The sequence below is a fragment of the Pseudophryne corroboree genome, chromosome 3, assembly GCF_028390025.1.
Source record: "Pseudophryne corroboree isolate aPseCor3 chromosome 3, aPseCor3.hap2, whole genome shotgun sequence".
NCBI lineage: Eukaryota > Metazoa > Chordata > Amphibia > Anura > Myobatrachidae > Pseudophryne > Pseudophryne corroboree.
The window spans coordinates 54,691,892-54,714,256 of NC_086446.1; the positions used below are offsets into that span (position 1 = coordinate 54,691,892).

Here is a 22,365-nt window from a genome sequence, read left to right on the forward strand (position 1 = left end):
TCACAGTACACTAATGGAAGTATATAGGAAAGTATCACTGAGGAGGAAAGCAGTGTACAGTGTGTGTGTCACAGTACACTAATGGCAGTATATAGAGAGTATGAGTGAGGAGGAATGCATTGTACAGTATGTGTGTCACAGTACACTAATGGCAGTATACAGGAAAGTATCAGTGAGGAGGAATGCAGTGTACAGTATGTGTGTCACAGGACACTAATGGCAGTATACAGGAAAGTATCAGTGAGGAGGAATGCATTGTACAGTATGTGTGTCACAGTACACTATTGGCAGTATATATAGAGTATAAGTGAGGAGGAATGCATTGTACAGTATGTGTGTCACAGTACACTTATGGCAGTATACAGGAAAGTATCAGTGAGGAGGAATGCATTGTACAGTATGTGTGTCACAGTACACTTATGGCAGTATACAGGAAAGTATCAGTGAGGAGGAATGCATTGTACAGTATGTGTGTCACAGTACACTAATGGCAGTATACAGGAAAGTATCAGTGAGGAGGAATGCATTGTACAGTATGTGTATCACAGTACACTAATGGCAGTACACAGGAAAGTATAAGTGAGGAGGAATGCATTGTACAGTATGTGTGTCACAGTACACTAATGGCAGTACACAGGAAAGTATCTGTGAGGAGGAATGCATTGTACAGTATGTGTGTCACAGTACACTAATGGCAGTACACAGGAAAGTATCAGTGAGGAGGAATGCATTGTTCAGTATGTGTGTCACAGTACACTAATGGCTATATACAGGAAAATATCAGTGAGGAGGAATGCAGTGTACAGTATGTGTGTCACAGTACACTAATGGCAGTATACAGGAAAGTATAAGTGAGGAGGAATGCATTGTACAGTATGTGTGTCACAGTACATTAATGGCAGTATACAGGAAAGTATCAGTGAGGAGGAATGCAGTGTACAGTATGTGTGTCACAGTACATTAATGGCAGTATACAGGAAAGTTTCAGTGAGGAGGAATGCATTGTACAGTATGTGTGTCCCGGTACACTAATGGCAGTATACAGGAAAGTATGAGTGAGGAGGAATGCATTGTACAGTATGTGTGTACCGGTACACTAATGGCAGTATACAGGAAAGTATAAGTGAGGAGGAATGCATTATACAGTATGTGTGTCACAGTACACTAATGGCAGTATACAGGAAGGTATGAGTGAGGAGGAATGCAGTGTACAGTATGTGTGTCACAGTACACTAATGGCAGTATATAGGAAAGTATCAGTGAGGAGGAATGCATTGTACAGTATGTGTGTCACAGTACACTAATGGCAGTATACAGGAAAGTATGAGTGAGGAGGAATGCAGTGAACAGTATGTGTGTCATAGTACACTAATGGCAGTATACAGGAAAGTATCAGCGAGGAGGAATGCATTGTACAGTATGTGTGTCACAGTACATTAATGGCAGTATATAGGAGAGTATCAGTGAGGAGGAATGCATTGTACAGTATGTGTGTCACAGTACACTAATGGAAGTATAGATAAGCTGAAGGCTGCATAAGCCTGAGGCAATATAAGCGATCAACTTTTTGTGATTGGTTGTTAAATGACTAAGCAGTTGCTAGGCAGATCAGTTTTCCCATTTGGGTTTTTTCCTATTGGATTAGAGGGTTGTGCATCAAGATGTAGAGGAGGGTCTTAGTTTAGTATATAAGGGGTGGCCATTTTGCCAGACTTCCTCTTGCCATTCAGTTTTGCCCAGGAAGGATAAGTATATAATACTGCTTGTTTTCCTTGCTGTAAACTGGTTTGAGTTTCATTTGCCTTCACTGGGCATTATTATTGCAGGTTTGCCCCCTTTTGCTGTGCAGTATATTTGTGTGTGCAGACTTGTTCCCCCTCCTACCATGCCTCGCCCTCGACGCTCAGCACCCCCCCCCAGGCGCCTCGTGGATGCGGGGAGTTCCCTCCGCTCCCGCTCCCCGAGCGTCGCGCCTCAGAGTGGCTTTTCACCCGCTGCGGACAGGCGGCGGGGGCGGGCAGTTACAGCCCGCTCCCCTGCCGCACGGAGACGGACGGCCAGCGGCCGCTCGTCACGTGGTTCCGGGGCGCGCGGCTCGGCTGAGCCGCGCACCTCGGCGCTCGCAGCGGGACGGGCCTCTCCTCGCCCTCCTGCTCCAGGCGCCTTCGGGTCTCCTCCACCTCCTGCCAGCAGCCGCTTGACACACGGCGCAGGCGCGCGCGACCCGGCCGGGCCGCGCGCCCCGGCGCCTCCAGCGCATACGTTCCCTCTCCCTCTCTCCTGCACTGGGGACGGCTCTCTTCCCCCATCCCCGCTTGTGGCTCTCGGCGGCGTCCTGGTGGCACAGGACGACCGCGACGGAGCTGCGGGGGGTGAGGGGGGGGGTATTGTTCAGGGGCACATGAGCCCGGGGCAGCGGGTAACGACTCCCGCTGTCCCTGGGACAATACAGGACGGCACGCTTCCCTCTGCCACCTGGGGGTCTAGCGCACCCCAGGTGATTGGTGGTGACGTGGGGCCCCTTGGAGCTGGGGTGGCAGGGGCGGGGGACGTGGCAGCGGCTGCCGCCACGCCCGCCCCGGCGGCAACTGCATGGCAGGTTTTCCCCCCGGCCTCAGGGGGCTATTCGGGCGCCCCCTGGGCGTCAGCTGCCCCGCCGCCATGGGCGGCGCCATCGCTCACAGGGTGTCAGACTCCCTCCCACGCCCCCCACGGCCCTTTGCAATACGGGTCCGCGCAAGCGTCCGTCTCAGCGGCTTATTTTACGCACGGCGGGGCGCTTGCGGTAACGGCGCAGCAAGGCTTCGCGGGGAGCCAGTCCTTCCCCGGGGGGTTTGCGTGGCCTCCGGCTCCAGCATTCCCCTTAGCCGCCAGTATGCCTTCCGTGGGTTTCATGACGGCGTCCGGCACACAGTTTTCCCCGCGTGGGGCCAGCGCGGGCGCCGGCGTGCAGTCCACGTGGTCGGTCGGTGGACCCCGAGTCGCGGTGCCCTTTCCGGCCTTTGCGGGCCTGCAACCAGGACAGGCACCGGACGGTGGGTATCAGGGGACACAAGGTTGGCCCCCTCTCCCGGCGCCCCCTCAGTTCCTTCCGGCATCATACGGATGGGCGGGAGCAGGCGTCTGCCCGCCGCATGCGGCTTGGCGGCCGTCTTACCCCGCGAGTTTTGGGGCAGCAAGCGGGTCGGCCTTTACACAGTCGATCGGGTACACCTCGGCGGGGGCCCCCTCCCTGCAGCTGCCGGTCGGCCATCCGCCGTGGAGCGGAGGGGCGGTCCCTCCGCCGCCGCAATTGCGGGCAAGTGTTAATGATGTTCTGGTTCCCCCTGTGCCTGTTGTCCCCTCTTTTTCTCCCTCACAGGTCCCGCCTAGTTCGGGGGCTACACCCGGCGTGAGGCGAAGATCACGGACAAGCGGGACGGCGAACGTGGAGGGACGGCCATCAGCGGAGGCGGGTGCAGCGGACGACGAGGTTCCGGGTCCTTCGAACTCCGGTGAGCTAAATATTCCTTTACACGTTTCAACCTGTAGTTCATCGTCTTCCGGTAGCGTATCATCCGGCTCTCCGCGGCGCCCACGTAAATTAGCTAGGCTCATCGCGCGGCGAATGGCTAAGGAGGCGCATAAGGCGGCCGCTCCTGCACAGGTGGTCCCTTCGGACCCTCCCCGTTTCGGCGAGATGGTGCATTGCGCCAACACGGCAGTTACAAGGGGAGTTCGTAAGCCCATGCGTGAAAAGATCCGCAAGGGGAAGTATGTGGACGTATTCACCCTCACGGAGGAAATGCGGCAGGGTTTTGAGGCAGCCAAGAAACCGGGCGGTATGGGGGAAAGTGCGTTTCGCAATTTCCACCAGTGGCTGCGTGGGTTTTTGGTGTTCATGGCTTGCTACACGGAATCGCGTCCCTCGGAGTATGCCAACTTAGTGAAATATTTGTTTTTAGTACACGATATGTACTTGAAATCCAAGGGGTCCGCGTGGCGGGATTACGACGAGAAGTTTCGTCGCAATCAGGATGGCAACTCCATCCTGCCCGCGGGTTTTAAGGACGTTGAGGTGTGGTTGGAGGTCACGCAGCAGGTCAAACCCACCCCAGACGTCACGGCCAAGAAGCCCGGGGCGTCCGGGGTGGCGGCTTCCCGATTGACGGGGAAAGGGAAGTGTTTCGCCTACAACGACGGTAAATGCGTCAAAGGAACGAGCTGTCGTTTTCGCCACTCATGTAGGTTGTGCGGATCCAATCACCCGGCCAAGGAATGCACCGCGGCAACAGGCAGTAAGCCTGCCACTTCCACCGAGGCCGGTGGAATTGGCAAGTAAGGCCTTCTCCCCGATTATAGTTCCCGAGTTGCTGCGCTGGCTTGCGTTATACCCCGATCGGACGGCCGCATCGTTTCTCTCGGAGGGTTTTCAGCAGGGTTTTCGTTTGCCAATTCCGGATTCGGTGTATGTGGTTGCACGCCAGAATTTGAGATCGGCTCGTGAATTCCCGCAGGAGATCCGGCGGAAGGTCGACGGGGAGATTAAGCTGGGGCGCATGGCTGGGCCCTACGCCTTTTCCCCGTTGCCCTCCTTGTGCATTTCCCCAATAGGGGTAGTGCCCAAGAAGGCCATAGGCAAGTTTCGTTTGATACAGCACTTGTCTCACCCGCCAGGGGGTGTCAGTCAACGACGCTATTCCGGAAGCCCAGTGCAGAGTTCGATATCAGTCGTTTGACGACGCGCTGCGCTTAGTGCGGGATGATGGTCCGGGGAGTCTGTTGGCAAAATTGGACGTGGAGTCAGCCTTTCGCCTACTCCCGCTGCACCCAGATTCCTTGCGGTTTCTGGGTTTCAAAATAGGGGGCGAATTCTACGTCGATCGGTGTCTCCCCATGGGTTGCTCTGTCTCCTGCGCCTACTTTGAGTGTTTTAGCACATTTTTACACTGGTGCGTCCAGACCGCCTCCGGGCAACCGGGGGTGGCTCACTACCTGGATGATTTTCTCTTTGTAGGACCCGGGGACAGTTCGGTCTGTGGGGACATTCTCTCGGTGGCCAGGTCGTTATTCGGCGCTTTAGGGGTACCTGTGGCTCAGGATAAGTGCGAGGGTCCTTGCACTTGTCTTAGCTATTTAGGTATCGAGATCGACACGGTAGGGGGGTGCTGTCGCTTGCCCGAGGATAAGGTGCGGAAGCTATTGGGTTTGATTACGGACTGTTTAGGAAAACGCAGGGTTCGGCTTAAGCAGGTGCAGTCCTTGCTTGGTTCTCTCAATTTTGCGTGTCGGATTATCCCCATGGGTAGGATTTTCTGTCGCAAACTTGAGCGGGCCACAGCGGGGACGGTTCGACAGAATCACTCCGTTTACCTGTCCCGCGAGATCAAGGATGATTTGCGGATTTGGGTCTCGTTCTTGGTGTCCTTCAACAGGGAAGTGTTATGGCCCGCTCCTTGTTGTTCCAGTGAACAGCTGCAGTTGTTCACGGATGCTTCAGGCAGTCGTGGTTTCGGAGCGTTCTTCGCTGGCGCGTGGTGCGCGGCGGCCTGGCCGGCATCTTGGGTAACGCGTGGTTTTACCAAGAACCTGCTGCTGCTGGAATTGTTCCCAATCTTAGTGGCGCTTGAGTTATGGGCCGGACGGTTCGCAAATAGGGACATTTTGTTTCTTTGCGACAAACTAGGGGTAGTGCATGCGATTAATAATCAGCGTTCCTCATCTCCGCAGGCCCTGCGATTGCTAAGGCATTTAGTGCTGGTTTGTTTACAGCGTAATATTAATTTTAGGGCTCGCCACGTTCCCGGAGTTGACAATGGAATTGCGGATGCATTGTCCCGGTTCCAGTTTGACAAATTCAGGGCGTTGGTTCCGGGAGCGGAGGCAGAGGGGTTACAGTGCCCACCTTCTGTCTGGCAGATGGTCGAAGCGGTTTAACGGCGTTGGCCAGGTGTGCACTGGCTCCCTCCACGCTACGAGCGTACGATGCTGCATGGCGGGATTGGTCAGCCTTTCAGAGTAGGTACGGGGTGGCAGGTGAGTCCTCGGCCGACGTCCTGTTGACCTTTGTTTGGGAGCATTACCAAAACGGTAGGTCAAAAGCGGCCATGGCTACTGCCCTTGCGGGCATCGCCTTTCACTCACGACTCCACGGGATAACGGACCCCACGGGGTCGTTTGTCCTTTCCAGAGCGCTGAAAGGTTGGGCTAGGTTGCACCCGGCGCCCGCGGATTCACGTAGGCCTATAACGTTGCAGCTGCTAGCGGACTTGCTGCATGTGCTACCTCAGATTGCGTCCTCGGAATTTGAGGTGGCTTTGTTTAGTAGCGCGTATGCCCTGGCTTTTTTCGGGGCTTTTCGGGTGAGCGAGCTAGTGGCGAGCAGCAAGACGTCCCGGGAATCGGGTCTGCTCTACGAGAATGTGCGCTTGCAGGAGGGCCTGTTGCTCTGTAGGATTCTGCGATCCAAGACAGATCAAACAGGTCGGGGTCGCTGGTTGTCCTTGGAGGCTCAAGAGGGTATGGGCGTTTGCCCGCTGCGGCTGACGCAGGAGTATGTGCGGTTAAGACCTCCGGGGGGCAACCAGTTGCTGGTACACGCGCAGTCGGACCCTCTGACAAAGTTTCAGTTTTCATCTGTGTTCAAGAAATGTTTAACGGCGTTGGGCTTGCAGGAGGCGGACTTCGGTACTCATTCCTTTCGGATTGGGGCGGCTACCCATGCGGCGGCCGCTGGTTCATCACCAGCGGCTATTCGGGAGTTGGGTCGCTGGAAGTCGGCCTCCTATAAGTCCTATGTCCGTATAGATAAGTTATAAGTGCGCCTGTTGCGCTAACCCAAAAACGTGTTTACTCGTCGGTTTTTGAACGCTTACCGTTCAGGAATCGAGGGTGTGAAGCGAATTTTTAAAATTTTTCCTCCGAGGGGGCCTAATTTCAATTGGCTGTTCTACCAAGGTCCACGGGAGGTTTTTTGAGTTTTCTCCTTCACTTGGGTTTAATTGGTTTACGTTGTGTTTCAGTTACAGATTATGTGCATAATCTGACGTTAGGATGTTTTCTTTTACAGCTGTCATCAATTTTGGAGACCACATATGGATGGTTGGTCATTCATACGTTTTTTGGGCGGAGAAACATCCCATGGCGTCTAGGGCGAATGAGATTTTTGGGTCCAGGCAGTTTAGATGGCTAGGTGTTAGGGGCATGTTATGGGGTGATCTGTTGCGCGTCCTCTTTGCTCGGGAGCGCCGCTGGGGTCGCCCCAGTTGTATTATCATTCATCTGGGTGGTAATGATCTGGGCCGAGTTAAAGGCATAGACTTGATTTTGTCTATAAAGGCGGATGTAGTGGCGATACGTTGTCACTGGCCTGGGGTATGCATTGTCTGGTCGGAAATGGTGCCCCGTTTCCATTGGCGTGGTGCGGTGCGTTTCTCAGCGCTGGAGAAAGCACGTAAAAAGGTGAACTCGACGGTGTCTCTGTTTGTCAAGGCCATAGGCGGAGTGGCAATTAAGCATCCTCTGCTGGTGCTGCGGAACAGACAGTTCTATAGAGACGATGGGGTTCACCTTTCTCCGGAAGGAGTGCAGTTTTTTCTGGAAGATATTTTCTGTCTTTTTCGGTAGAGCTAGTTTGTTTTCTGGTTGGTTAAGTTTCTGTTTGCGGATGGCGGTGGCGGTTTGGTAAACCTTGGTGGCGGGAAATCGCTGCCAACCAGCTGTCACACAGGCATAAGTGGTCATTGTGGGGCTCCCTCTTTAAATGGACGGCAGGTGTGTCCTTTTCTTGCGGTTGGACATTTAGACGTTCCCCTGCGGGAACCGAACGTTTGCCAGAGAAAGAGGGGTAAGGCCAGCACAATGCGGGTTATGCGGGAAGGAGGCGGGGTATGTGTACTCCCCTCCTTGGTTTGGTGGTTTCCATCTAGGTGACGGGTGCTGGTGGTTTGGCAGCGGTTTTCTGTTTTTGCCATCCTCCAAACTAGAGTTAATTATATATTCAATTTCAATTCTAATTCGGCCTCAATTATTAGTTTAAAGAGTTGGTCAGCGATTAATAAACATCGTCTGACCTTTAACTCCAGCTACTGTGTCCGTGTCTTTATTTCAGTGTGTGGTGTGGTTTTATTTAGTGATAAGCTAGCTTAAATACAAGGTTTATGTAATCACAATAAAGTTATGAGCGGCTTAGATAAGCTGAAGGCTGCATAAGCCTGAGGCAATATAAGCGATCAACTTTTTGTGATTGGTTGTTAAATGACTAAGCAGTTGCTAGGCAGATCAGTTTTCCCATTTGGGTTTTTTCCTATTGGATTAGAGGGTTGTGCATCAAGATGGAGAGGAGGGTCTTAGTTTAGTATATAAGGGGTGGCCATTTTGCCAGACTTCCTCTTGCCATTCAGTTTTGCCCGCCCGCCCTCCCAGAATGCGGCTAGGTTTTTGTTCTTGCTGTGGGCTATTGAAAGCCAGATTGGCGGGAAATCGCTGCCAACCAGCTGTCACACAGGCATAAGTGGTCATTGTGGGGCTCCCTCTTTAAATGGACGGCAGGTGTGTCCTTTTCTTGCGGTTGGACATTTAGACGTTCCCCTGCGGGAACCGAACGTTTGCCAGAGAAAGAGGGGTAAGGCCAGCACAATGCGGGTTATGCGGGAAGGAGGCGGGGTATGTGTACTCCCCTCCTTGGTTTGGTGGTTTCCATCTAGGTGACGGGTGCTGGTGGTTTGGCAGCGGTTTTCTGTTTTTGCCATCCTCCAAACTAGAGTTAATTATATATTCAATTTCAATTCTAATTCGGCCTCAATTATTAGTTTAAAGAGTTGGTCAGCGATTAATAAACATCGTCTGACCTTTAACTCCAGCTACTGTGTCCGTGTCTTTATTTCAGTGTGTGGTGTGGTTTTATTTAGTGATAAGCTAGCTTAAATACAAGGTTTATGTAATCACAATAAAGTTATGAGCGGCTTATAGGAAAGTATCACTGAGGAGGAAAGCAGTGTACAGTGTGTGTGTCACAGTACACTAATGGCAGTATATAGAGAGTATGAGTGAGGAGGAATGCATTGTACAGTATGTGTGTCACAGTACACTAATGGCAGTATACAGGAAAGTATCAGTGAGGAGGAATGCAGTGTACAGTATGTGTGTCACAGGACACTAATGGCAGTATACAGGAAAGTATCAGTGAGGAGGAATGCATTGTACAGTATGTGTGTCACAGTACACTAATGGCAGTATATATAGAGTATAAGTGAGGAGGAATGCATTGTACAGTATGTGTGTCACAGTACACTTATGGCAGTATACAGGAAAGTATCAGTGAGGAGGAATGCATTGTACAGTATGTGTGTCACAGTACACTTATGGCAGTATACAGGAAAGTATCAGTGAGGAGGAATGCATTGTACAGTATGTGTGTCACAGTACATTAATGGCAGTACACAGGAAAGTATCAGTGAGGAGGAATGCAGTGTACAGTATGTGTGTCACAGTACACTAATGGCAGTATACAGGAAAGTATCAGTGAGGAGGAATGCATTGTACAGTATGTGTGTCCCGGTACACTAATGGCAGTATACAGGAAAGTATCAGTGAGGAGGAATGCATTGTACAGTATGTGTGTCACAGTACACTAATGGCAGTACACAGGAAAGTATCAGTGAGGAGGAATGCAGTGTACAGTATGTGTGTCACAGTACACTAATGGCAGTATACAGGAAAGTATAAGTGAGGAGGAATGCATTGTACAGTATGTGTGTCACAGTACATTAATGGCAGTACACAGGAAAGTATCAGTGAGGAGGAATGCAGTGTACAGTATGTGTGTCACAGTACACTAATGACAGTATACAGGAAAGTTTCAGTGAGGAGGAATGCATTGTATAGTATGTGTGTCCCGGTACACTAATGGCAGTATACAGGAAAGTATCAGTGAGGAGGAATGCATTGTACAGTATGTGTGTCCCGGTACACTAATGGCAGTATACAGGAAAGTATAAGTGAGGAGGAATGCATTATACAGTATGTGTGTCACAGTACACTAATGGCAGTATACAGGAAAGTATGAGTGAGGAGGAATGCAGTGTACAGTATGTGTGTCACAGTACACTAATGGCAGTATACAGGAAAGTATGAGTGAGGAGGAATGCAGTGAACAGTATGTGTGTCACAGTACACTAATGACAGTATACAGGAAAGTATCAGCGAGGAGGAATGCATTGTACAGTATGTGTGTCACAGTACACTTATGGCAGTATACAGGAAAGTATGAGTGAGGAGGAATGCATTGTACAGTATGTGTGTCACAGTACATTAATGGCAGTATATAGGAGAGTATCAGAGAGGAGGAATGCATTGTACAGTATGTGTGTCACAGTACACTAATGGAAGTATATAGGAAAGTATCACTGAGGAGGAAAGCAGTGTACAGTGTGTGTGTCACAGTACACTAATGGCAGTATATAGAGAGTATGAGTGAGGAGGAATGCATTGTACAGTATGTGTGTCACAGTACACTAATGGCAGTATACAGGAAAGTATCAGTGAGGAGGAATGCAGTGTACAGTATGTGTGTCACAGGACACTAATGGCAGTATACAGGAAAGTATCAGTGAGGAGGAATGCATTGTACAGTATGTGTGTCACAGTACACTATTGGCAGTATATATAGAGTATAAGTGAGGAGGAATGCATTGTACAGTATGTGTGTCACAGTACACTTATGGCAGTATACAGGAAAGTATCAGTGAGGAGGAATGCATTGTACAGTATGTGTGTCACAGTACACTTATGGCAGTATACAGGAAAGTATCAGTGAGGAGGAATGCATTGTACAGTATGTGTGTCACAGTACACTAATGGCAGTATACAGGAAAGTATCAGTGAGGAGGAATGCATTGTACAGTATGTGTATCACAGTACACTAATGGCAGTACACAGGAAAGTATCTGTGAGGAGGAATGCATTGTACAGTATGTGTGTCACAGTACACTAATGGCAGTACACAGGAAAGTATAAGTGAGGAGGAATGCAGTGTACAGTATGTGTGTCACAGTACACTAATGGCAGTATACAGGAAAGTATAAGTGAGGAGGAATGCATTGTACAGTATGTGTGTCACAGTACATTAATGGCAGTATACAGGAAAGTATCAGTGAGGAGGAATGCAGTGTACAGTATGTGTGTCACAGTACACTAATGGCAGTATACAGGAAAGTTTCAGTGAGGAGGAATGCATTGTACAGTATGTGTGTCCCGATACACTAATGGCAGTATACAGGAAAGTATGAGTGAGGAGGAATGCATTGTACAGTATGTGTGTCCCGGTACACTAATGGCAGTATACAGGAAAGTATAAGTGAGGAGGAATGCATTATACAGTATGTGTGTCACAGTACACTAATGGCAGTATACAGGAAGGTATGAGTGAGGAGGAATGCAGTGTACAGTATGTGTGTCACAGTACACTAATGGCAGTATATAGGAAAGTATCAGTGAGGAGGAATGCATTGTACAGTATGTGTGTCACAGTACACTAATGGCAGTATACAGGAAAGTATGAGTGAGGAGGAATGCAGTGAACAGTATGTGTGTCATAGTACACTAATGGCAGTATACAGGAAAGTATCAGCGAGGAGGATTGCATTGTACAGTATGTGTGTCACAGTACATTAATGGCAGTATATAGGAGAGTATCAGTGAGGAGGAATGCATTGTACAGTATGTGTGTCACAGTACACTAATGGAAGTATATAGGAAAGTATCACTGAGGAGGAAAGCAGTGTACAGTGTGTGTGTCACAGTACACTAATGGCAGTATATAGAGAGTATGAGTGAGGAGGAATGCATTGTACAGTATGTGTGTCACAGTACACTTATGGCAGTATACAGGAAAGTATCAGTGAGGAGGAATGCATTGTACAGTATGTGTGTCACAGTACACTTATGGCAGTATACAGGAAAGTATCAGTGAGGAGGAATGCATTGTACAGTATGTGTGTCACAGTACATTAATGGCAGTACACAGGAAAGTATCAGTGAGGAGGAATGCATTGTACAGTATGTGTGTCAGTACATTAATGGCAGCACACAGGAAAGTATCAGTGAGGAGGAATGCAGTGTACAGTATGTGTGTCACAGTACACTAATGGCAGTATACAGGAAAGTATCAGTGAGGAGGAATGCATTGTACAGTATGTGTGTCACAGTACACTTATGGCAGTAAACAGGAAAGTATCAGTGAGGAGGAATGCATTGTACAGTATGTGTGTCACAGTACACTAATGGCAGTATACAGGAAAGTATCAGTGAGGAGGAATGCATTGTACAGTATGTGTATCACAGTACACTAATGGCAGTACACAGGAAAGTATCAGTGAGGAGGAATGCATTGTACAGTATGTGTGTCACAGTACACTAATGGCAGTACACAGGAAAGTATCAGTGAGGAGGAATGCATTGTACAGTATGTGTGTCCCGGTACACTAATGGCAGTATACAGGAAAGTATAAGTGAGGAGGAATGCATTGTACAGTATGTGTGTCACAGTACATTAATGGCAGTACACAGGAAAGTATCAGTGAGGAGGAATGCATTGTTCAGTATGTGTGTCACAGTACACTAATGGCTATATACAGGAAAGTATCAGTGAGGAGGAATGCAGTGTACAGTATGTGTGTCACAGTACACTAATGGCAGTATATAGGAAAGTATCAGTGAGGAGGAATGCAGTGTACAGTATGTGTGTCACAGTACACTAATGGCAGTATACAGGAAAGTATGAGTGAGGAGGAATGCAGTGAACAGTATGTGTGTCATAGTACACTAATGGCAGTATACAGGAAAGTATCAGCGAGGAGGAATGCATTGTACAGTATGTGTGTCACAGTACATTAATGGCAGTATATAGGAGAGTATCAGTGAGGAGGAATGCATTGTACAGTATGTGTGTCACAGTACACTAATGGAAGTATATAGGAAAGTATCACTGAGGAGGAAAGCAGTGTACAGTGTGTGTGTCACAGTACACTAATGGCAGTATATAGAGAGTATGAGTGAGGAGGAATGCATTGTACAGTATGTGTGTCACAGTACACTAATGGCAGTATACAGGAAAGTATCAGTGAGGAGGAATGCAGTGTACAGTATGTGTGTCACAGGACACTAATGGCAGTATACAGGAAAGTATCAGTGAGGAGGAATGCATTGTACAGTATGTGTGTCACAGTACACTAATGGCAGTATATATAGAGTATAAGTGAGGAGGAATGCATTGTACAGTATGTGTGTCACAGTACACTTATGGCAGTATACAGGAAAGTATCAGTGAGGAGGAATGCATTGTACAGTATGTGTGTCACAGTACACTTATGGCAGTATACAGGGAAGTATCAGTGAGGAGGAATGCATTGTACAGTATGTGTGTCACAGTACATTTATGGCAGTACACAGGAAAGTATCAGTGAGGAGGAATGCATTGTACAGTATGTGTGTCACAGTACATTAATGGCAGTACACAGGAAAGTATCAGTGAGGAGGAATGCAGTGTACAGTATGTGTGTCACAGTACACTAATGGCAGTATACAGGAAAGTATCAGTGAGGAGGAATGCATTGTACAGTATGTGTGTCCCGGTACACTAATGGCAGTATACAGGAAAGTATAAGTGAGGAGGAATGCATTGTACAGTATGTGTGTCACAGTACATTAATGGCAGTACACAGGAAAGTATCAGTGAGGAGGAATGCAGTGTACAGTATGTGTGTCACAGTACACTAATGGCAGTATACAGGAAAGTATAAGTGAGGAGGAATGCAGTGTACAGTATGTGTGTCACAGTACACTAATGGCAGTATACAGGAAAGTATAAGTGAGGAGGAATGCATTGTACAGTATGTGTGTCACAGTACATTAATGGCAGTACACAGGAAAGTATCAGTGAGGAGGAATGCAGTGTACAGTATGTGTGTCACAGTACACTAATGGCAGTATACAGGAAAGTTTCAGTGAGGAGGAATGCATTGTACAGTATGTGTGTCCCGGTACACTAATGGCAGTATACAGGAAAGTATCAGTGAGGAGGAATGCATTGTACAGTATGTGTGTCCCGGTACACTAATGGCAGTATACAGGAAAGTATAAGTGAGGAGGAATGCATTATACAGTATGTGTGTCACAGTACACTAATGGCAGTATACAGGAAAGTATGAGTGAGGAGGAATGCAGTGTACAGTATGTGTGTCACAGTACACTAATGGCAGTATACAGGAAAGTATGAGTGAGGAGGAATGCAGTGAACAGTATGTGTGTCACAGTACACTAATGACAGTATACAGGAAAGTATCAGCGAGGAGGAATGCATTGTACAGTATGTGTGTCACAGTACACTTATGGCAGTATACAGGAAAGTATGAGTGAGGAGGAATGCATTGTACAGTATGTGTGTCACAGTACATTAATGGCAGTATATAGGAGAGTATCAGAGAGGAGGAATGCATTGTACAGTATGTGTGTCACAGTACACTAATGGAAGTATATAGGAAAGTATCACTGAGGAGGAAAGCAGTGTACAGTGTGTGTGTGTCACAGTACACTAATGGCAGTATATAGAGAGTATGAGTGAGGAGGAATGCATTGTACAGTATGTGTGTCACAGTACACTAATGGCAGTATACAGGAAAGTATCAGTGAGGAGGAATGCAGTGTACAGTATGTGTGTCACAGTACACTATTGGCAGTATATATAGAGTATAAGTGAGGAGGAATGCATTGTACAGTATGTGTGTCACAGTACACTTATGGCAGTATACAGGAAAGTATCAGTGAGGAGGAATGCATTGTACAGTATGTGTGTCACAGTACACTTATGGCAGTATACAGGAAAGTATCAGTGAGGAGGAATGCATTGTACAGTATGTGTGTCACAGTACACTAATGGCAGTATACAGGAAAGTATCAGTGAGGAGGAATGCATTGTACAGTATGTGTATCACAGTACACTAATGGCAGTACACAGGAAAGTATAAGTGAGGAGGAATGCATTGTACAGTATGTGTGTCACAGTACACTATTGGCAGTATATATAGAGTATAAGTGAGGAGGAATGCATTGTACAGTATGTGTGTCACAGTACACTTATGGCAGTATACAGGAAAGTATCAGTGAGGAGGAATGCATTGTACAGTATGTGTGTCACAGTACACTTATGGCAGTATACAGGAAAGTATCAGTGAGGAGGAATGCATTGTACAGTATGTGTGTCACAGTACACTAATGGCAGTATACAGGAAAGTATCAGTGAGGAGGAATGCATTGTACAGTATGTGTATCACAGTACACTAATGGCAGTACACAGGAAAGTATCTGTGAGGAGGAATGCATTGTACAGTATGTGTGTCACAGTACACTAATGGCAGTACACAGGAAAGTATAAGTGAGGAGGAATGCAGTGTACAGTATGTGTGTCACAGTACACTAATGGCAGTATACAGGAAAGTATAAGTGAGGAGGAATGCATTGTACAGTATGTGTGTCACAGTACATTAATGGCAGTATACAGGAAAGTATCAGTGAGGAGGAATGCAGTGTACAGTATGTGTGTCACAGTACACTAATGGCAGTATACAGGAAAGTTTCAGTGAGGAGGAATGCATTGTACAGTATGTGTGTCCCGGTACACTAATGGCAGTATACAGGAAAGTATGAGTGAGGAGGAATGCATTGTACAGTATGTGTGTCCCGGTACACTAATGGCAGTATACAGGAAAGTATAAGTGAGGAGGAATGCATTATACAGTATGTGTGTCACAGTACACTAATGGCAGTATACAGGAAGGTATGAGTGAGGAGGAATGCAGTGTACAGTATGTGTGTCACAGTACACTAATGGCAGTATATAGGAAAGTATCAGTGAGGAGGAATGCATTGTACAGTATGTGTGTCACAGTACACTAATGGCAGTATACAGGAAAGTATGAGTGAGGAGGAATGCAGTGAACAGTATGTGTGTCATAGTACACTAATGGCAGTATACAGGAAAGTATCAGCGAGGAGGAATGCATTGTACAGTATGTGTGTCACAGTACATTAATGGCAGTATATAGGAGAGTATCAGTGAGGAGGAATGCATTGTACAGTATGTGTGTCACAGTACACTAATGGAAGTATATAGGAAAGTATCACTGAGGAGGAAAGCAGTGTACAGTGTGTGTGTCACAGTACACTAATGGCAGTATATAGAGAGTATGAGTGAGGAGGAATGCATTGTACAGTATGTGAGTCACAGTACACTAATGGCAGTATACAGGAAAGTATCAGTGAGGAGGAATGCAGTGTACAGTATGTGTGTCACAGGACACTAATGGCAGTATACAGGAAAGTATCAGTGAGGAGGAATGCATTGTACAGTATGTGTGTCACAGTACATTAATGGCAGTATATATAGAGTATAAGTGAGGAGGAATGCATTGTACAGTATGTGTGTCACAGTACACTTATGGCAGTATACAGGAAAGTATCAGTGAGGAGGAATGCATTGTACAGTATGTGTGTCACAGTACACTTATGGCAGTATACAGGAAAGTATCAGTGAGGAGGAATGCATTGTACAGTATGTGTGTCACAGTACATTAATGGCAGTACACAGGAAAGTATCAGTGAGGAGGAATGCATTGTACAGTATGTGTGTCAGTACATTAATGGCAGTACACAGGAAAGTATCAGTGAGGAGGAATGCAGTGTACAGTATGTGTGTCACAGTACACTAATGGCAGTATACAGGAAAGTATCAGTGAGGAGGAATGCATTGTACAGTATGTGTGTCACAGTACACTTATGGCAGTATACAGGAAAGTATCAGTGAGGAGGAATGCATTGTACAGTATGTGTGTCACAGTACACTAATGGCAGTATACAGGAAAGTATCAGTGAGGAGGAATGCATTGTACAGTATGTGTATCACAGTACACTAATGGCAGTACACAGGAAAGTTTCAGTGAGGAGGAATGCATTGTACAGTATGTGTGTCCCGGTACACTAATGGCAGTATACAGGAAAGTATCAGTGAGGAGGAATGCATTGTACAGTATGTGTGTCCCGGTACACTAATGGCAGTATACAGGAAAGTATAAGTGAGGAGGAATGCATTATACAGTATGTGTGTCACAGTACACTAATGGCAGTATACAGGAAAGTATGAGTGAGGAGGAATGCAGTGTACAGTATGTGTGTCACAGTACACTAATGGCAGTATACAGGAAAGTATGAGTGAGGAGGAATGCAGTGAACAGTATGTGTGTCACAGTACACTAATGACAGTATACAGGAAAGTATCAGCGAGGAGGAATGCATTGTACAGTATGTGTGTCACAGTACACTTATGGCAGTATACAGGAAAGTATGAGTGAGGAGGAATGCATTGTACAGTATGTGTGTCACAGTACATTAATGGCAGTATATAGGAGAGTATCAGAGAGGAGGAATGCATTGTACAGTATGTGTGTCACAGTACACTAATGGAAGTATATAGGAAAGTATCACTGAGGAGGAAAGCAGTGTACAGTGTGTGTGTGTCACAGTACACTAATGGCAGTATATAGAGAGTATGAGTGAGGAGGAATGCATTGTACAGTATGTGTGTCACAGTACACTAATGGCAGTATACAGGAAAGTATCAGTGAGGAGGAATGCAGTGTACAGTATGTGTGTCACAGTACACTATTGGCAGTATATATAGAGTATAAGTGAGGAGGAATGCATTGTACAGTATGTGTGTCACAGTACACTTATGGCAGTATACAGGAAAGTATCAGTGAGGAGGAATGCATTGTACAGTATGTGTGTCACAGTACACTTATGGCAGTATACAGGAAAGTATCAGTGAGGAGGAATGCATTGTACAGTATGTGTGTCACAGTACACTAATGGCAGTATACAGGAAAGTATCAGTGAGGAGGAATGCATTGTACAGTATGTGTATCACAGTACACTAATGGCAGTACACAGGAAAGTATAAGTGAGGAGGAATGCATTGTACAGTATGTGTGTCACAGTACACTATTGGCAGTATATATAGAGTATAAGTGAGGAGGAATGCATTGTACAGTATGTGTGTCACAGTACACTTATGGCAGTATACAGGAAAGTATCAGTGAGGAGGAATGCATTGTACAGTATGTGTGTCACAGTACACTTATGGCAGTATACAGGAAAGTATCAGTGAGGAGGAATGCATTGTACAGTATGTGTGTCACAGTACACTAATGGCAGTATACAGGAAAGTATCAGTGAGGAGGAATGCATTGTACAGTATGTGTATCACAGTACACTAATGGCAGTACACAGGAAAGTATCTGTGAGGAGGAATGCATTGTACAGTATGTGTGTCACAGTACACTAATGGCAGTACACAGGAAAGTATAAGTGAGGAGGAATGCAGTGTACAGTATGTGTGTCACAGTACACTAATGGCAGTATACAGGAAAGTATAAGTGAGGAGGAATGCATTGTACAGTATGTGTGTCACAGTACATTAATGGCAGTATACAGGAAAGTATCAGTGAGGAGGAATGCAGTGTACAGTATGTGTGTCACAGTACACTAATGGCAGTATACAGGAAAGTTTCAGTGAGGAGGAATGCATTGTACAGTATGTGTGTCCCGGTACACTAATGGCAGTATACAGGAAAGTATGAGTGAGGAGGAATGCATTGTACAGTATGTGTGTCCCGGTACACTAATGGCAGTATACAGGAAAGTATAAGTGAGGAGGAATGCATTATACAGTATGTGTGTCACAGTACACTAATGGCAGTATACAGGAAGGTATGAGTGAGGAGGAATGCAGTGTACAGTATGTGTGTCACAGTACACTAATGGCAGTATATAGGAAAGTATCAGTGAGGAGGAATGCATTGTACAGTATGTGTGTCACAGTACACTAATGGCAGTATACAGGAAAGTATGAGTGAGGAGGAATGCAGTGAACAGTATGTGTGTCATAGTACACTAATGGCAGTATACAGGAAAGTATCAGCGAGGAGGAATGCATTGTACAGTATGTGTGTCACAGTACATTAATGGCAGTATATAGGAGAGTATCAGTGAGGAGGAATGCATTGTACAGTATGTGTGTCACAGTACACTAATGGAAGTATATAGGAAAGTATCACTGAGGAGGAAAGCAGTGTACAGTGTGTGTGTCACAGTACACTAATGGCAGTATATAGAGAGTATGAGTGAGGAGGAATGCATTGTACAGTATGTGAGTCACAGTACACTAATGGCAGTATACAGGAAAGTATCAGTGAGGAGGAATGCAGTGTACAGTATGTGTGTCACAGGACACTAATGGCAGTATACAGGAAAGTATCAGTGAGGAGGAATGCATTGTACAGTATGTGTGTCACAGTACATTAATGGCAGTATATATAGAGTATAAGTGAGGAGGAATGCATTGTACAGTATGTGTGTCACAGTACACTTATGGCAGTATACAGGAAAGTATCAGTGAGGAGGAATGCATTGTACAGTATGTGTGTCACAGTACACTTATGGCAGTATACAGGAAAGTATCAGTGAGGAGGAATGCATTGTACAGTATGTGTGTCACAGTACATTAATGGCAGTACACAGGAAAGTATCAGTGAGGAGGAATGCATTGTACAGTATGTGTGTCAGTACATTAATGGCAGTACACAGGAAAGTATCAGTGAGGAGGAATGCAGTGTACAGTATGTGTGTCACAGTACACTAATGGCAGTATACAGGAAAGTATCAGTGAGGAGGAATGCATTGTACAGTATGTGTGTCACAGTACACTTATGGCAGTATACAGGAAAGTATCAGTGAGGAGGAATGCATTGTACAGTATGTGTGTCACAGTACACTAATGGCAGTATACAGGAAAGTATCAGTGAGGAGGAATGCATTGTACAGTATGTGTATCACAGTACACTAATGGCAGTACACAGGAAAGTATCAGTGAGGAGGAATGCATTGTACAGTATGTGTGTCACAGTACACTAATGGCAGTACACAGGAAAGTATCAGTGAGGAGGAATGCATTGTACAGTATGTGTGTCCCGGTACACTAATGGCAGTATACAGGAAAGTATAAGTGAGGAGGAATGCATTGTACAGTATGTGTGTCACAGTACATTAATGGCAGTACACAGGAAAGTATCAGTGAGGAGGAATGCATTGTTCAGTATGTGTGTCACAGTACACTAATGGCTATATACAGGAAAGTATCAGTGAGGAGGAATGCAGTGTACAGTATGTGTGTCACAGTACACTAATGGCAGTATACAGGAAAGTATAAGTGAGGAGGAATGCATTGTACAGTATGTGTGTCACAGTACATTAATGGCAGTACACAGGAAAGTATCAGTGAGGAGGAATGCAGTGTACAGTATGTGTGTCACAGTACACTAATGGCAGTATACAGGAAAGTTTCAGTGAGGAGGAATGCATTGTACAGTATGTGTGTCCCGGTACACTAATGGCAGTATACAGGAAAGTATCAGTGAGGAGGAATGCATTGTACAGTATGTGTGTCCCGGTACACTAATGGCAGTATACAGGAAAGTATAAGTGAGGAGGAATGCATTATACAGTATGTGTGTCACAGTACACTAATGGCAGTATACAGGAAAGTATGAGTGAGGAGGAATGCAGTGTACAGTATGTGTGTCACAGTACACTAATGGCAGTATATAGGAAAGTATCAGTGAGGAGGAATGCAGTGTACAGTATGTGTGTCACAGTACACTAATGGCAGTATACAGGAAAGTATGAGTGAGGAGGAATGCAGTGAACAGTATGTGTGTCATAGTACACTAATGGCAGTATACAGGAAAGTATCAGCGAAGAGGAATGCATTGTACAGTATGTGTGTCACAGTACATTAATGGCAGTATATAGGAGAGTATCAGTGAGGAGGAATGCATTGTACAGTATGTGTGTCACAGTACACTAATGGAAGTATATAGGAAAGTATCACTGAGGAGGAAAGCAGTGTACAGTGTGTGTGTCACAGTACACTAATGGCAGTATATAGAGAGTATGAGTGAGAAGGAATGCATTGTACAGTATGTGTGTCACAGTACACTAATGGCAGTATACAGGAAAGTATCAGTGAGGAGGAATGCAGTGTACAGTATGTGTGTCACAGGACACTAATGGCAGTATACAGGAAAGTATCAGTGAGGAGGAATGCATTGTACAGTATGTGTGTCACAGTACACTAATGGCAGTATATATAGAGTATAAGTGAGGAGGAATGCATTGTACAGTATGTGTGTCACAGTACACTTATGGCAGTATACAGGAAAGTATCAGTGAGGAGGAATGCATTGTACAGTATGTGTGTCACAGTACACTTATGGCAGTATACAGGAAAGTATCAGTGAGGAGGAATGCATTGTACAGTATGTGTGTCACAGTACATTTATGGCAGTACACAGGAAAGTATCAGTGAGGAGGAATGCATTGTACAGTATGTGTGTCACAGTACATTAATGGCAGTACACAGGAAAGTATCAGTGAGGAGGAATGCAGTGTACAGTATGTGTGTCACAGTACACTAATGGCAGTATACAGGAAAGTATCAGTGAGGAGGAATGCATTGTACAGTATGTGTGTCCCGGTACACTAATGGCAGTATACAGGAAAGTATAAGTGAGGAGGAATGCATTGTACAGTATGTGTGTCACAGTACATTAATGGCAGTACACAGGAAAGTATCAGTGAGGAGGAATGCAGTGTACAGTATGTGTGTCACAGTACACTAATGGCAGTATACAGGAAAGTATAAGTGAGGAGGAATGCAGTGTACAGTATGTGTGTCACAGTACACTAATGGCAGTATACAGGAAAGTATAAGTGAGGAGGAATGCATTGTACAGTATGTGTGTCACAGTACATTAATGGCAATACACAGGAAAGTATCAGTGAGGAGGAATGCAGTGTACAGTATGTGTGTCACAGTACACTAATGGCAGTATACAGGAAAGTTTCAGTGAGGAGGAATGCATTGTACAGTATGTGTGTCCCGGTACACTAATGGCAGTATACAGGAAAGTATCAGTGAGGAGGAATGCATTGTACAGTATGTGTGTCCCGGTACACTAATGGCAGTATACAGGAAAGTATAAGTGAGGAGGAATGCATTATACAGTATGTGTGTCACAGTACACTAATGGCAGTATACAGGAAAGTATGAGTGAGGAGGAATGCAGTGTACAGTATGTGTGTCACAGTACACTAATGGCAGTATATAGGAAAGTATCAGTGAGGAGGAATGCAGTGTACAGTATGTGTGTCACAGTACACTAATGGCAGTATACAGGAAAGTATGAGTGAGGAGGAATGCAGTGAACAGTATGTGTG

At 46.1% G+C, this 22,365-nt stretch overlaps 1 protein-coding gene across 1 annotated transcript in view; it reads left to right on the forward strand.

The window, feature by feature from the left end:
- Nucleotides 1-2,295: 2,295 nt before the first annotated feature.
- The window catches only part of LOC135057480 (nucleolin-like), a 172,802-nt gene continuing 152,732 nt past the window's right edge, over nucleotides 2,296-22,365 (forward strand). The window contains exon 1 of the mRNA XM_063963363.1: nucleotides 2,296-3,494. The gene's annotated coding sequence lies outside the window, so the exon portion shown is untranslated. The remainder of the gene's footprint in view (nucleotides 3,495-22,365) is intronic.